At 35.4% G+C, this 14616-nt stretch overlaps 7 non-coding genes across 7 annotated transcripts; 4 read left to right on the top strand and 3 right to left on the bottom strand.

Moving 5' to 3' along the window:
- Positions 1-1188: 1188 nt before the first annotated feature.
- LOC146330602 (small nucleolar RNA U3) lies at positions 1189-1404 on the bottom strand. Its single transcript, XR_014769873.1, has one exon. It is a non-coding gene; the product is annotated as a small nucleolar RNA U3 (small nucleolar RNA).
- A 675-nt stretch (positions 1405-2079) lies between these two features.
- LOC146330601 (small nucleolar RNA U3) lies at positions 2080-2295 on the bottom strand. Its single transcript, XR_014769905.1, has one exon. It is a non-coding gene; the product is annotated as a small nucleolar RNA U3 (small nucleolar RNA).
- Positions 2296-4525: 2230 nt separating this feature from the next.
- On the bottom strand, positions 4526-4741 carry LOC146330600 (small nucleolar RNA U3). Its single transcript, XR_014769902.1, has one exon. It is a non-coding gene; the product is annotated as a small nucleolar RNA U3 (small nucleolar RNA).
- Positions 4742-6781: 2040 nt separating this feature from the next.
- LOC146330599 (small nucleolar RNA U3) lies at positions 6782-6997 on the top strand. Its single transcript, XR_014769926.1, has one exon. It is a non-coding gene; the product is annotated as a small nucleolar RNA U3 (small nucleolar RNA).
- Positions 6998-7651: 654 nt separating this feature from the next.
- Positions 7652-7867, top strand: LOC146330598 (small nucleolar RNA U3). Its single transcript, XR_014769914.1, has one exon. It is a non-coding gene; the product is annotated as a small nucleolar RNA U3 (small nucleolar RNA).
- A 1499-nt stretch (positions 7868-9366) lies between these two features.
- Positions 9367-9582, top strand: LOC146330597 (small nucleolar RNA U3). The gene has a single exon (XR_014769872.1). It is a non-coding gene; the product is annotated as a small nucleolar RNA U3 (small nucleolar RNA).
- Positions 9583-10937: 1355 nt separating this feature from the next.
- Positions 10938-11153, top strand: LOC146330596 (small nucleolar RNA U3). Its single transcript, XR_014769896.1, has one exon. It is a non-coding gene; the product is annotated as a small nucleolar RNA U3 (small nucleolar RNA).
- The last annotated feature ends 3463 nt before the right edge of the window (positions 11154-14616 follow it).

Here is a 14616-nt window from a genome sequence, read left to right as displayed (position 1 = left end):
GTACAACATCTTGAGTTAAACTGGGAGAACATGTAAAATATGTAAGAATGTATTTTGTTTATATGTTCTGTCTTTGGTGACTGTTCTTTACTTCTCAGTGAATTTTTCAGGAGGGGAACATGGACAAGAATTGGTTGGAGGATTACAGAGATGTGATCAACAATTCTGATAATCAGAAACATTGATGCAGTGCTAACGAATCAATACATCTCATTAGGATGTGCATATATTTCATTTTTGGCATCAATGATGTAACTTTCCTCTGTTTTCTCTCTCCTCCTGCCTCTGTCTGCACCGCTCTCACTGGACGCCTGCTGCCTCGCTCACACAAAACAAGCGCTCCCTCCTCCCTCTCCTGTCTCTACTCTTCATTTCTTCAAAACAGACGGCGCTGAAAACAGACAGACAGAGAACTGACATTTGTATTGTGCTGCACCACCAAACTTTCATAAAAGTGTGGAATAAGTTTGTGTTTATAAGATAGCTGAGATACACTGTTACAAGTCATTTATGCAAAATGTGAAAGTGGACAGCAGAGTACAGAGACACAAGTCTGACCCACAGAGACGTCATGTCACTGTGAGAGCAGGTAACACGTATCACTGTTTCCCCACACTAATCAAAACCACAGCACTCTTCATATGAAACAGAGCAGCTCATCATCTTACTGCAAAAGTGCATTTTAAACAGTTATAAAGTTTGTTCACAGATTAGGCGAGAAAGTAAAGATATTGTATTGTATTGTGACAGAGCTGAATCATGTCATACTGAATCGTTGACTATTTAAAAACTTCTAAGATGTATCGTATCATTGAACATGTATTGAGATACATATGGTCTCAGTCAGTGAGATTCACACCCTTAACTTTCAGTGATGCTGCCTGAAGTGGCCAATGGCAGCTTATACCCACAAAGTACATCCTCTGAGTCAGACTAGCCTTTTTTTAAAAAAAGAAAAAAATCATTATTGCGTATCAGATCCTTCAGAGGTGATAATATAACTAACAAGATGGAGAAGTCAAGAGAAAATCTTTATTTTAAGAAGATTTATATATCCAGACACTTTATCTTACCATAATAAGGCTGTTAAAAATTAGGAAACATAGGATCTGATAAAGAACCTAAATTAACAGGTTGTTAAAATTACTGATTACTTTGTTGTTTGTTTATTAAACAGTTTCTAAACTCCCCACTCTGATCATATTCACTTCCTCAAAACTCCACAAGGAAATAAAGAACAATCATCAATGATAGACAACATATGAACTGAATCATTATTCTCTGTCAGCTTCACGCTCAGAAAGGAATATCACGACTCATCATCGTGGTTAGCGAGACCAAACACTTTAGAAACACATTTCTCAAGTCAGAAACTATAGAAATGATCCCTGAAAGTATAGTCTTAGTTTGACTGAGGGTGAAAGCAGCAGCTCATTCACAGGAGACTCATTCTCACTCAGGGTTCCTCTCTGTCATCAACATGTTCCTCCAGTGTCTCATCCAGTCATGTGCTGCTACCAAATCATAGTAATTAAGAACCCAATGCTGCTTTACAGGGTATGAAACAAAAATAAATAAATAAACAAATGCAAAAAGAACAAAACAAGAAGAGAACAGCAATGACTGGTGATGTGTGAAGTTTGAGGTCATAAGTCTTGATGAATAAGTGGGTTTCCTGAAGTTTTTTGCAAGTGAACAGGTGTGGAGCATCGCAGGTCTCTGCCAGCAGAGAGCTGCAGAGGTTGGGTGCTGCCACACTGAACGCTCTGTAACCAAAAGTTCTCAGGCTGATTTATCGGGTGGACAGTGGGTCCATGTACGAGGACTGTAGGTTCTTGGACGGGGTATTGTGGTGGAGGAGGTCAGACAGGTACCTGAGGAAAGACCACACAGGGATTTATAACCATTTGTTACTGCTTAGTTTGAGTAGGTCTGAGATAATGTCTGATCTTAACAATGTAAAATGCATCTAATGACACAACAACCACATGGATAAAAGTCAAGGTAAAGACCAGTAAAAAAAAATCCCTATGTACTGTCTTACAAAAGATTATTATTTCTTTTCAGACAACAAAAGCACCCACTCTGATCATATTCCCTTCTTCAATACTCCACAAGGAAGTAAAGAACAGTCATCAATGACAGAGAACATATGAAGTGAATCATTATTCTCTGTCAGCTTCACGCTCAGAAAGGAATATCACGACTCATCATCGTGGTTAGCGAGACCAAACACTTTAGAAACACATTTCTCAAGTCAAAAACTATAGAAATGATCCCTGAAAGTATAGTCTTAGTTTGACTGAGGGTGAAAGCAGCAGGTCATTCACAGGAGACTCATTCTCACTCAGGGTTCCTCTTTTTCACTCGACCAAAATGATTGATTCATGATCAGTAAACAAAATATGACTGTAACAAAAACCACAATAATAATCCTTTACAGTAAACTGCTCTTTAATGTTTGATTTATTTTTCAACTACACCCACAATGCTTTGCAAATTAAGTCCACAGACATTCGTGCATTTAATATATGTTGTTTTTTCTCCCATTCCCTTTCAAGTATTTACAAAATTGGAAACAAATATTTTATTTTTTTCATTTGTTTAATTGTTTAGAGTATAAAATCACACATGAGGATTAGGGACAGATTGAAGTGAGTTAGGGCCACATGTGGAACATTTATTTGATTTTAATGTCAGAACTCAAATAAATTTTTCACGTGAAGCCCGAGAAAAGTCAAAATTATGAGAACAAAGTCAGAATTATGAGAATAAAGTCAGAATTATGAGAATAAAGTCAGCTATAATTCTGACTTTTCTGAATTCTGGCTTAAAATTCAGAATTTTATCTTGTGAATTTATTGTAGTTAAAAATTCTGAAGAATGGTTCACTCAGACACTGAAGAAGAGTTCAGGAGTCCCAGATGACTTAATGAAGCTCGATCGAGCAGAATTCAGATTAGCAACACACAGAGAATATTGTGACTGCCAACCTAATTCTGAAGGTTACTTCTCATGTGAAGGTATTTAACTTTCTCTTGACATGTCCTGGAATCTCACTCATTACCTTGTATGGACCTAATGTGTCTATCTATATGCAGTGGTGGACAGTAGTGAAGTACATTTACTTGAGTACTGTACTTAAGTACATTTTTTGAGTATCTGTACTTTACTTGAGTATTTGTTTTTTTGGAAACTTCTGACTTTCACTCCACTACATTTCAAAGACAAATATTGTACTTTTGACTCCACTACATTTCTAGGAAGGTTGTTGTTACTTTTCGACTGAGCTTTGAAGTCAGCTGTTGGTGTTTTTTCTTTTCTAAAATGCAATTAGTCACACACTGTGTTCCTCACAGAAGGAAACCAATCACAGTAGCTCCTCTCAAATGGGACTGAGGTAAAAGTGGAAATACATCATCCAGGTGCTCTCTGTAACAAGAACAAGCAAGCTCTGCCTCTGTCATTCAAACAAAGAGCGGTAATGGAAAGACAAAATTAAATCTCAAGATGTTATTATAATTATTTATTATTCCAGGTAGCTTTTAAAGTTGGATTGTTTTTATCGGGGTGAAAAATACCACATAATTCATGTATATATACTGCCTCTGAGGACAGAAAGAAATCTCACTTATTTAGCAGACTTGTTGAACTCCTTTCAGTTATCTTCAATCTAATTTTATGCAGTGATTTTAATACAGTTACATCAGAAAATGACAACAGCTGTCCTTTTTGGTTTTGATTGTATTTCTATGCTGAAGTTTTTATAGGTGTTTCTATAGACTTTGTGTAGCAGAGTGGTTCTACAAGCATCAGTGCATCATTAGATGGTTTCAGAGAGTTACAAGCTTCTGTAAATGCATCGTGAAAACAATACAGCATGTATTGATATTAGAAAATGTACTTTGTAATTTGTACTTTTGAATACTTAAGTATTTTTAAAAACATGTACTTTTGAATACTTAAGTATTTTTAAAAGCAAGAACTCTAGTACTTTAACTCAAGTAAAATTTTGACTGAGCAACTTTCACTTGTAGTTGAGTAATATTTGACCAGGAGTATCTATACTTTGACTCAAGTACTGGCAGTGAGTACTTTGTCCACCACTGTCTATATGTGTGCACAAATTCTATTGGACATAAGTGAAAAACAAGAAGTTATGCACCTCTTTGGAAACAGTATATGAAAAATTAATATCATAATGAAAATAAAGACCAGTTTTCGGTACGAACCAGTATGACACACAGGCCTACTTGAAATGTTTCAGTTTATGTGTAATAAATCTGAAATATATTAAAGTTTAACAGTTTGAATTAAATTATGGGAAAAAAAGACTTTTATGTGATATTATAATTTTTTTGAAATGCATTTGTATGTTCTACAGAGGGGTAACACCACTATTTCTGTGACAAACAATAAACTGAGACTTACTTAGCTTCAACTACGGAAAGCTAGTATTTTAATAATGCTAGAACAGTTTTAAATATATTACTAGATTAATAGAAACACATTAGAACAAAAAGTAACCACTCTGATCATATTCCCTTCCTCAATACTCTACAAGAAAATAAAGAACAATCATCAATGACAGAGAACATATGAACTGAATCATTATTCTCTGTCAGCTTCACGCTCAGAAAGGAATATCACGACTCATCATCGTGGTTAGCGAGACCAAACACTTTAGAAACACATTTCTCAAGTCAGAAACTATAGAAATGATCCCTGAAAGTATAGTCTTAGTTTGACTGAGGGTGAAAGCAGCAGGTCATTCACAGGAGACTCATTCTCACTCAGGGTTCCTCTTTTTCACTTGACCAAAATGATCGATTCATTACTTAATCACTTAATAATTCAGGTCCGTTATCAGAAAGATGATAATTAGGGCCAAATGTGGAACATTTATTTGATGTCAATGTCAGAACTCAAATTAATTTTTCACATAAAGCCCTAGAAAAGTCAGAAAATAGTCAGAGTTCTGGTAATAAAGTCAGAATGATGAGAATAAATTCAGATTTATGACAAGAAAGTCAAAATTATGAGAATAAAGTCAGCTATAAGTCTGACTTTTTCTCCTCCAAATTCTTGCTTAAAATTCAGAGTTTTTTATGAATATTATGAAATATTCTAATATTTTGAGATGCTGGATTTTTGATTTTCATGAGCTGTAAGCCATAATTACCAAATTAAAACAAAAAAAGGCTTGAAATGTTTCAGTTTATGTGTAATAAATCTAAGATATATTATATATAAACATAATATAATATAATATAATATAATATAAGTTCAACAGTTTGAATTAAATTATATGGAAAAAAAGAACTTTTCTGTGATATTCAAATTTTTTGAAATACATTCGGATGTTCTACAGAGGGATAACACCAGTATTTCTCTGACAGATAATAATCTGAAACTTATTTAGTCTCAACTACAGAAAACTAGCATTTTAATAACGCTAAAACAAATTTAAATTATTTAAATTTATAATATAAAATTAAAATTATTTATATGTTATAATAATTTATAAAATTATATTAGAACAAACAGTAACCACTGTGATCATATTCCCACTGACTCATCATTATTAGAAAGACCAACGACTTTAGCAACAAATTGTCCAGGCAGCACCAAAAGAAAAGCTCTCTGAAAGTATAATCCTTGTTGGAGAGAAGGTGGAAACAGCAGGTCATTGACAGGAGACTCATTCTCACTCAGGGTTCCTCCAGTTCCTCCAGTTCCTCCAGTTTATGTGTCACAGAATAACAGTCAATCACTGCAGAACTCTGACAGGACACAGATAGAGGAGAAAATGAGCACAGAGTGATAACAAGGGATAGTAAGAAGAAAAAAAAAAAAGAAAAGTTGGTCCAAACACTGGCAAGACAAATGACTTGTTTTTATAAAAAGAAAGACCCTGTCTGTCATATAAACACATGACTGGACAAGATGCATCAACTGGAGGAGCTTAATGATGACAGGGAGAAACCCACTGATCACATTCATTGCTTCTTAGTGGTCCACTGATGAAGGGAATATGATCAGAGTGGAGCTCACAACAATATTAAGTGTTCCTGTTTCAGGATGATCTTTCAAACAGCAGTGATCGGAGAAGCAGTTGATCATGTAGCTTTCACAGAGCTTCATTTTTTTTTTTGAAGTCAGTGAAACTTTTAATGTCCTGGGGCTGTTGCTCTGTCATTAGCTTAGCTGTGTTTTAAGTAGGGCTGCTGATTAATCTGTCTCCATTAATTAGTAGTTGTTTGGTCCATAACATGTCAGAAAATGGTGAAAAATGGTGGTCAGTGTTTCCCATGAGCTCAAGGTGACGTCTTCAAATGTTTTGTTTTGTTCACAACCCAAAGATATTTGGTTTGCTGTCAGAGAGGAGATAAAAATTGCAGAAAATAGTCACATTTTAAAAGCCTGAGAATGATCCAAAATTATTTGTTTATCAAAACAGTTGGTGATTAATTAACTGTTCAATTAATAATTGATTAATCATTTAATCACTGCAGCTTTTCAGAATCTGTTTTTCTTACTTTGAAGCAAGCTTTTCTTTATCACAACTCATTGCTGCTTTTGTCTCCTGACTGTCAGCTCTCTGTATCACAGACATGCTGTCAGAGACACTCAATGTCTGCTTGTGCTTTTTACAGTTTTACTTTTAACTCACAACAAGAAGAGACACAACAACTGGAGGAACATGTTGATGACAGAGAGGAACCCTGAGTGAGAATGAGTCTCCTGTGAATGACCTGCTGCTTTCACCCTCAGTCAAACTAAGACTATACTTTCAGGGATCATTTCTATAGTTTCTGACTTGAGAAATGTGTTTCTAAAGTGTTTGGTCTCGCTAACCACGATGATGAGTCGTGATATTCCTTTCTGAGCGTGAAGCTGACAGAGAATAATGATTTAGTTTATATGTTGTCTGTCATTGATGATCGTTCTTTACTTCTTTGTGGAGTTTTGATGAAGGGAATATGATCAGAGTGGTAATATTTCATGTTCTATATTAAAGAAATGTTTGTTTATGTCCGTAATGTGTTAACAACAATGAAAAGAAGACTATTGAATGTCAAAACATGGTTATGGTTTGGTTCCCATGTGAGAAATGTAATATTAATATGCTATTTCATTGACAGATCAACTTTGATTATCAATAATTTGTTGTTTCTTAAATAAAAACAGTGGTTACTCTTAACTTTCAGTTTCTGGGAAATTTATGATGGGATTTTCTCTCTACTCTCTACAGGAGAGAATTTATTTGAGTTTGGGCCTCATGTGTAAAATGTATTGAGTCCTGAGCTTAAAGTTACAATTCTGAATTTTAAGTCAGAATTCAGAGGAGAAAAAGTCAGAATTATAGTTGAATTTATTCTCATAATTCTGAATTTAAACTCAGAATTTTGACTATTTTCTGACTTTTCTGACTTTTCTAGGGCTTCATGTGAAAAATTAATTTCAGTTCTGACATTGACATCAAATAAATGTTCCACATGTGGCCCTAATTATCATCTTTCTGATAAATGACCTGAATTATTAAGTGATTAATTAATGAATCGATCATTTTGGTCGAGTGAAAAAGAGGAACCCTGAGTGAGAATGAGTCTCCTGTGAATGACCTGCTGCTTTCACCCTCAGTCAAACTAAGACTATACTTTCAGGGATCATTTCTATAGTTTCTGACTTGAGAAATGTGTTTTTAAAGTGTTTGGTCTTGCTAACCACGATGATGAGTCGTGATATTCCTTTCTGAGCGTGAAGCTGACAGAGAATAATGATTCAGTTCATATGTTCTCTGTCATTGATGATTGTTCTTTACTTCTTTGTGGAGTTTTGAGGAAGGGAATATGATCAGAGTGGTTAACATTACTGTTCCAATATCAATATTAATTTTACAATTCTTTTAGGTTTGTTAAAATACTAGATTTTTGTAGTTGAGACTGAATTATGTCTGTCAGTGAAATACTGGTGTTATCTTTCTGTAGAACTTTAGGTTTCCCATAATTTAATTCAAACTGTTAAACTTTTAGATTTATTACACATAAAGTGAAACATTTCAAGTAGGCCTGTGTGGTATACTGGTTCGTACTGAAAACCAGTCTTTATTTTTGTTAAGATATCAATTTTTCATATCCTGCCATACAGGTGAATAGCCCAAACAACGTCCAGAACGTGTGCGGGGGCAACGTGTTTCAGTGTGGAACCATTTCACTGCTGCACACCAACACCACAGGCGTGCTTGCTTGAGTGTGTAGGGATGTTCCTGGTGACCAATTTCCCTGTCAATTAAATGCTAAATTTAATTTAGACTAGTCTAACACTAAGTAAACACTCAGAAAACAGTTAAAATTTAATTTAATTTATAATGTTAAACACTCTGAAAAACTACTGTGTATTAAGAGTAATTTGAAGCAGTTAATCACAGTCCACAATCACCAAATCGTACTTTAAATGCCGCTGAAATGCACGTTACTTTGCACTGTGCAATACAAGCCTGACACATTAATGTACAAAACATGACAACAACTCGCTAAACGCTTCACCTTTTCAGACTGAAGAGGGTCACAGTGTCTGCAGGTAAAGGATCCAGAGCTAACATTAGCTGCCAGCCTGACACACAGTGTGGCTAACATTAGCAGTGCTAGTAGCAAGTTCCGCTTGCAGGTTTATGTCTGTGTCTGTGCTTAATGTGGTCACGTTTCTCCAGTCAAGTGAATATATATCAGCTTATTCTGTCACAGTCTACATTCATCTGTCTGACTTCGCTGATACACTGCTCAGAAAAATTAAAGGAACACTTTTTAATCAGAGTATAGAATCAAGTGAGTTAAACTTCTGGGATATGGATCTTGTCAGTTAAGTAGCAGACGGGCTTGTTAATCAGTTTCAGCTGCTTTGATGTTAATGAAATTAACAACAGGTGCACTAGAGGGTCAACAATGAGACGACCCCCAAAACAGGAATGGATTTACAGGTGGAGGCCACTGACATTTATATATACAACATATATTAAATGCGCCCTGTGATGAACTGGCGACTTGTCCAGGGTGAACCCCGCCTCTCGCCCAATGTCAGCTGGGATAGACTCCAGCAGCCCGCGACCCTTACGGAATAAGCGGTTACAGAAAATGAATGAATGAATGAATATTAAATGCATGAACGAGCATTGTGGGTGTGGATGAAAAAGAAATCAAACATTAAAGAGCAGTTTAGTGTAAAGGATTATTATTGTGGTTTTTGTTACGGTCATATTTTGTTTATTGATCATGAATTGATCATTTTGGTCGAGTGAAAAAGAGGAACCCTGAGTGAGAATGAGTCTCCTGTCAATGACCTGCTGCTTTCACCCTCAGTCAAACTAAGACTATACTTTCAGGGATCATTTCTATAGTTTCTGACTTGAGAAATGTGTTTCTAAAGTGTTTGGTCTCGCTAACTACGATGATGAGTCGTGATGTTCCTTTCTGAGCGTGAAGCTGACAGAGAATAATGATTCACTTCATATGTTCTCTGTCATTGATGAATGTCCTTTACTTCTTTGTGGAGTTTTAAGGAAGGGAATCTGATCAGAGTGGTTAACATTACTGTTCTAATATTAATATTAATTTTACAATTCTTTTAGATTTGTTAAAATACTAGATTTTTGTAGTTGAGACTGAATTATGTCTGTCAGTGAAATACTGGTGTTATCTTTCTGTAGAACTTTAGGTTTCCCATAATTTAATTCAAACTGTTAAACTTTTAGATTTATTACACATAAACTCATATGTGGTAGTAGTGTAATGTCCACCGTAGAGATTTTGATGATTAATCATTAATTCATTTGTGTTATTAACAGATAATGGATGTTTTGTGTATCATTTTTCCAGAGTTCACAGGTTTTCTCACTGTTTGGTTGGCTCTGCCTTGTTTGTATCATTATTATTATTATTATTATTATTATTATTATTATTATTATTATTGGCTAAATTATTATTGTTCAACTATCAGTTCAAGAAAATGTATACATTTTGCATCCCGTCTCCTGTATCCACAAATGAAAGTAGATTTTCTAGTAAGGATAAAACTTGATGATAGTGGACTGAAAGAGATGTGCTCAGCAATTTTGATAATCAGTTCATTAAAATCATTTAATAATTCAGGTCATTTATCAGAAAGATGATAATTAGGGCCACATGAGGAACATTTATTTATTTGATGTCAGAACTAAAATTAATTTTTCACATGAAGCCCTAGAAAAGTAAGAAAATAGTCAGAGATCTGGGAATAACCTTAGAATGATGAGAATTAAGTCAAAATTCTGAGTTTAAGTTCAGAATTATGAGAATAAATTCAACTATAATTCTGACTTTTCCAGGACATATTTTCACTTGGGTGATATCAGATCTTATCTCAGACTTACTCAAACTCAACAGTAACAAGATAAAGCTTATGGTTATAAATCCCTGTGTGGTCTTTCCTCAGGTACCTGTCTGACCTCCACCACAATACCCCGTCCAAGAACCTACAGTCCTCGTACATGGACCCACTGTCCACCCGATAAATCATCCTGAGAACTTTTGGTTACAGAGCGTTCAGTGTGGCAGCACCCAACCTCTGCAGCTCTCTGCTGGCAGAGACCTGCGATGCTCCACACCTGTTCACTTGCAAAAAACTTCAGGAAACCCACTTATTCATCAAGACTTATGACCTCAAACTTCACACATCACCAGTCATTGCTGTTCTCTTCTTGTTTTGTTCTTTTTGCATTTGTTTATTTATTTATTTTTGTTTCATACCCTGTAAAGCAGCATTGGGTTCTTAATTACTATGATTTGGTAGCAGCACATGACTGGATGAGACACTGGAGGAACATGTTGATGACAGAGAGGAACCCTGAGTGAGAATGAGTCTCCTGTGAATGAGCTGCTGCTTTCACCCTCAGTCAAACTAAGACTATACTTTCAGGGATCATTTCTATAGTTTCTGACTTGAGAAATGTGTTTCTAAAGTGTTTGGTCTCGCTAACCACGATGATGAGTCGTGATATTCCTTTCTGAGCGTGAAGCTGACAGAGAATAATGATTCAGTTCATATGTTCTCTGTCATTGATGATTGTTCTTTACTTCCTTGTGGAGTTTTGAGGAAGGGAATATGATCAGAGTGGTTACCATTACTATTTTAATATCATTTTTTGTTGTAATTGCTTTACTTTTGTTAAGATACTAGGTTTTTGTAATTGGACTAGATATATTTTACATTATTATGTCTGTCTCTGAAGTACTGGTGTTATCTCTCTGTAATTCTTGACATGATAGTGTGTACAATTTGTTCATTTTTTTGTATGAAGTATAGCATTTAGGTTTAATCTAAGTTGTATTTTTCCTTTAATTGTTTTTTTATTTTGCAAAGTACCAGTGCTTTTATTTTGAAGTTGCTTGTGAGTCCTTTTGGCTGTTCATGCGTGGGTGGAGCTATGGGAAGACAGCACCAGTGAGCTACCAGTTGAACATCTTTCCTCAGGTGGATCAAGGTTATTTGTAATTCTGTTTTTTGCAGCAGCTACAAACACCTGAGACCTTCTGACATCGTTGTTTATGTAGCCAAGAACAACTGTGGAATCTGTCCAAACAAACTCTGGCAGATCTTCAATTTCCACTTCATTCTGGAGCATGTTGCTGGCTCTAAGCACAACAACTGCTGCAGAAAGTTCAAGCTTTGGTTTCAACAGACACAGAAAATATACATGCACACTAATGGCTAACAGCTCAAAAAGTTGTCTGGAGTTAGACTTGTTGTGGAGGGTTTTTGCGTACTATAAACTCTCCTCATTGTAGTGTCAACAGTATGATATAACGAGGCACTGCTTGCCTCTTTCTCTTTGAACAGCCAACTTTGCTTCATCATTTCAGTCAAATTTGCACTCTAAGCAGACAAGTTTTCTTCTTCTTTTTTTTTTCTAATTACAATTTATTTTATGTAACATTACAAGAACAGTGACATACTCAATTGCATACTTTAGTACATCGGATTTGAAGGAACAATCACATCTCCTTTTCAAGTTCAGATAACATAAGGTTTCTGTGGTGAGAAAAAGATGTGACGGAAAAAAAATAATAAATACTTAGAAAATAATGAGTGAACAAATAAATAAATAAAGGGAAAGAAAACCATATTAATAAATACAAAGGGTTTAAGATGAGTCAAATGTTATCAGAGAGTACAGTTTAATTACATGGGGATTGTTTATTAGTTTTAGACACTGTTGTGAGAAGGAAAGTTCATTTCTAAAAACAGTCCATGGCCAACACTTGTGAATATAGTATTTTGTGAAAATGATCAAATTATTAACTAAAAATTCATCTTTTTTTATTCTTGAGGATTATACCAACTTGAATATTTTGAAATGACCAGAAATCTATGTTGATGGAACTGGATGATATTAAGTTTACAGAAAGATTTCCACATATTTTGAACAGTCTCACATTCAAAAAACAGGTGCTCTGTTTTATTAATGAATTCATTTGAGGGATAAATATTATTTATGTTCTTAAAATGTATTTCTTTACATTTGGGAGGAACTGGGAATTTTAGGTACTTTGTACGAATAGCTGATATTTTAGATTTATCATAATCTTTAAGAGCAAGTGTGCTTTTTGATTTGGAGTTGGTATGTTTAAAATGTTGTTCTTTATTGATTGAATAAGAACTTTTGGAATATTTTGTGTGACTTTCCTGTAGATCTCAATGGAGCAATTAGTGTTATATTTACCATTAAAATCATCCAAGTATGTTTCCATTCCCATCCATTAAATGAGTAATAGAGCAAATTTGTTTTGCCATCCAATCTTCCATAAACATAGATCTTCTCCTGATCAATATTACTCTGTTGTTCCACAGTGGGACATTATGGGGGCTGAAGTTATGTTTGAACATCATTCTCCATTGTAGTAAAACCTGCTGGTGAAATTTAGAGAGTTTAATGGAGAGTTTGGAAATCACATACTAATAGAAATTCAATACCTCCAACTTTGTTGAAAATATGATTGGGTAAGGAGAACCATATCTGATCACCATTTCTTAAAAAAGGATCGGAGCCAATTAATCTTTAACATTCCATTCATAATTTCAAAATCAATTGCTTTTATGCCACTGTCCTCATAGTCCTTCACCAAGTCCCCATTTCTGATGTAGTGATGTTTATTTTCCATATGAAATTAAAGTTTATTCTATTTACTTCTTTTATAATCCTTGGTGGGATTGCTAGGGAGAATGCTGGATAGATTAACTTGGATAGTGATTCATTTATCAATATTATTTCGGTTATTCTTTTTTTCACTATTGTCAGAACATTTGATTATTCGAATTCCAAGATATTTTATCTCATTTTTGACAGGCATATCATACACTGAAGACAGTTATGTATACTCATGAGTTCACACTTGTCCAGATTCAGATGCAGGCCCGAGTCCATACCTGGAGTCTCTTCCACAATCCGCTTGGCTTCAATAAACCCAAATGGGCCTCTAAAGCCCGCAGCCTTGCCCTCCTTTCTAGCCTGGTCGATTTTTGACTGCTTCGTCCGTCTTTTCCTTTAGGTCCAGGGCAATTTTTTCCCAGGAGCTCCACCACTTCTGCTCTAATGTTCTCATTAACTCTCTCCTTTTTGCCTTTAATGCGGAGGCACCATCGTCATCTGTATCTTTCTTGGTTCAGTAAACGAAGCTTAATGTCACCCTTTTCTTTTGTGAGTGACTCGATTTGTTTTTCCATGTTTGATTTTTGTTTTGCATTCTTTTAGCTCCTCTGAGTTAAACTGCACCGTTTTAGTGATGGTAGACAGCATGGAGCTCTGTTGTTGCATTTGTCTGCTAACTTCAGCCATGCGGTCGTCCACACATTTTCCAAGGGAGTCAGTGGCTTTCAATATGGTATCAGTTGATGTGGTGCAGTCTTCTCCTTGAGACATACCTTTCGGTTTCTTGTTCATGTGTATTTTTTCAGGGGTGTTAGCCGGACTTGTTCCCTCTAGCATTAGCATTAGCTGTCCTTGTTGAATAGTTGTGCTCGTTTGTGTTCAAACCATTTGTGAACGGGAGGTTTTTTGCTGCCACAGGTTTTTGTATTGTTGTTTTTTTTCATCTTCGGGCTGATTTTTTTTCTTCCTGTTTATGAAAGTGGACTATATATCTTCAAGAGTTTTTACTTCGGGACCTTATGCGGAGCTCAGACAGATGCGACTGCGCAGTTCGCCATCTTGCCGAAACCCCACAAGTTTTCTTCTTCTTGGTCTTTTTGCTGATTTCCAAACAACGGCAGGACCTGTTGGTGTGATACTGCCACCAACAGGTCTGGAGTGTAATGTGCACAGTCCTGTTTACCAAGTAAATATTATAGAAAGAAGCAAGTACGAGGGCAAAAAGTACAGATAACTCAGTTAGTTCAAGTCCTCAGGAAAACAAAATGTAAAGACAGCATTATTTAAAGTTTTGAGTCACGTGATGTTACTTCTGTCACATAACAGACATAACATAGTTATTTTATTTATTTTATGGCTATTTAAACCAAAAACCACAATCTTATCCTACAGCCTAACCAAGTAGTACTGCTGCCTAAACCTAACCAGAGATG

The sequence above is a fragment of the Lutjanus erythropterus genome, chromosome 3 (assembly GCF_056507025.1).
Source record: "Lutjanus erythropterus isolate fLutEry1 chromosome 3, fLutEry1.hap2, whole genome shotgun sequence".
Classification (NCBI taxonomy): domain Eukaryota; kingdom Metazoa; phylum Chordata; class Actinopteri; order Lutjaniformes; family Lutjanidae; genus Lutjanus; species Lutjanus erythropterus.
This window is presented reverse-complemented; position numbering and strand designations above follow the sequence as displayed.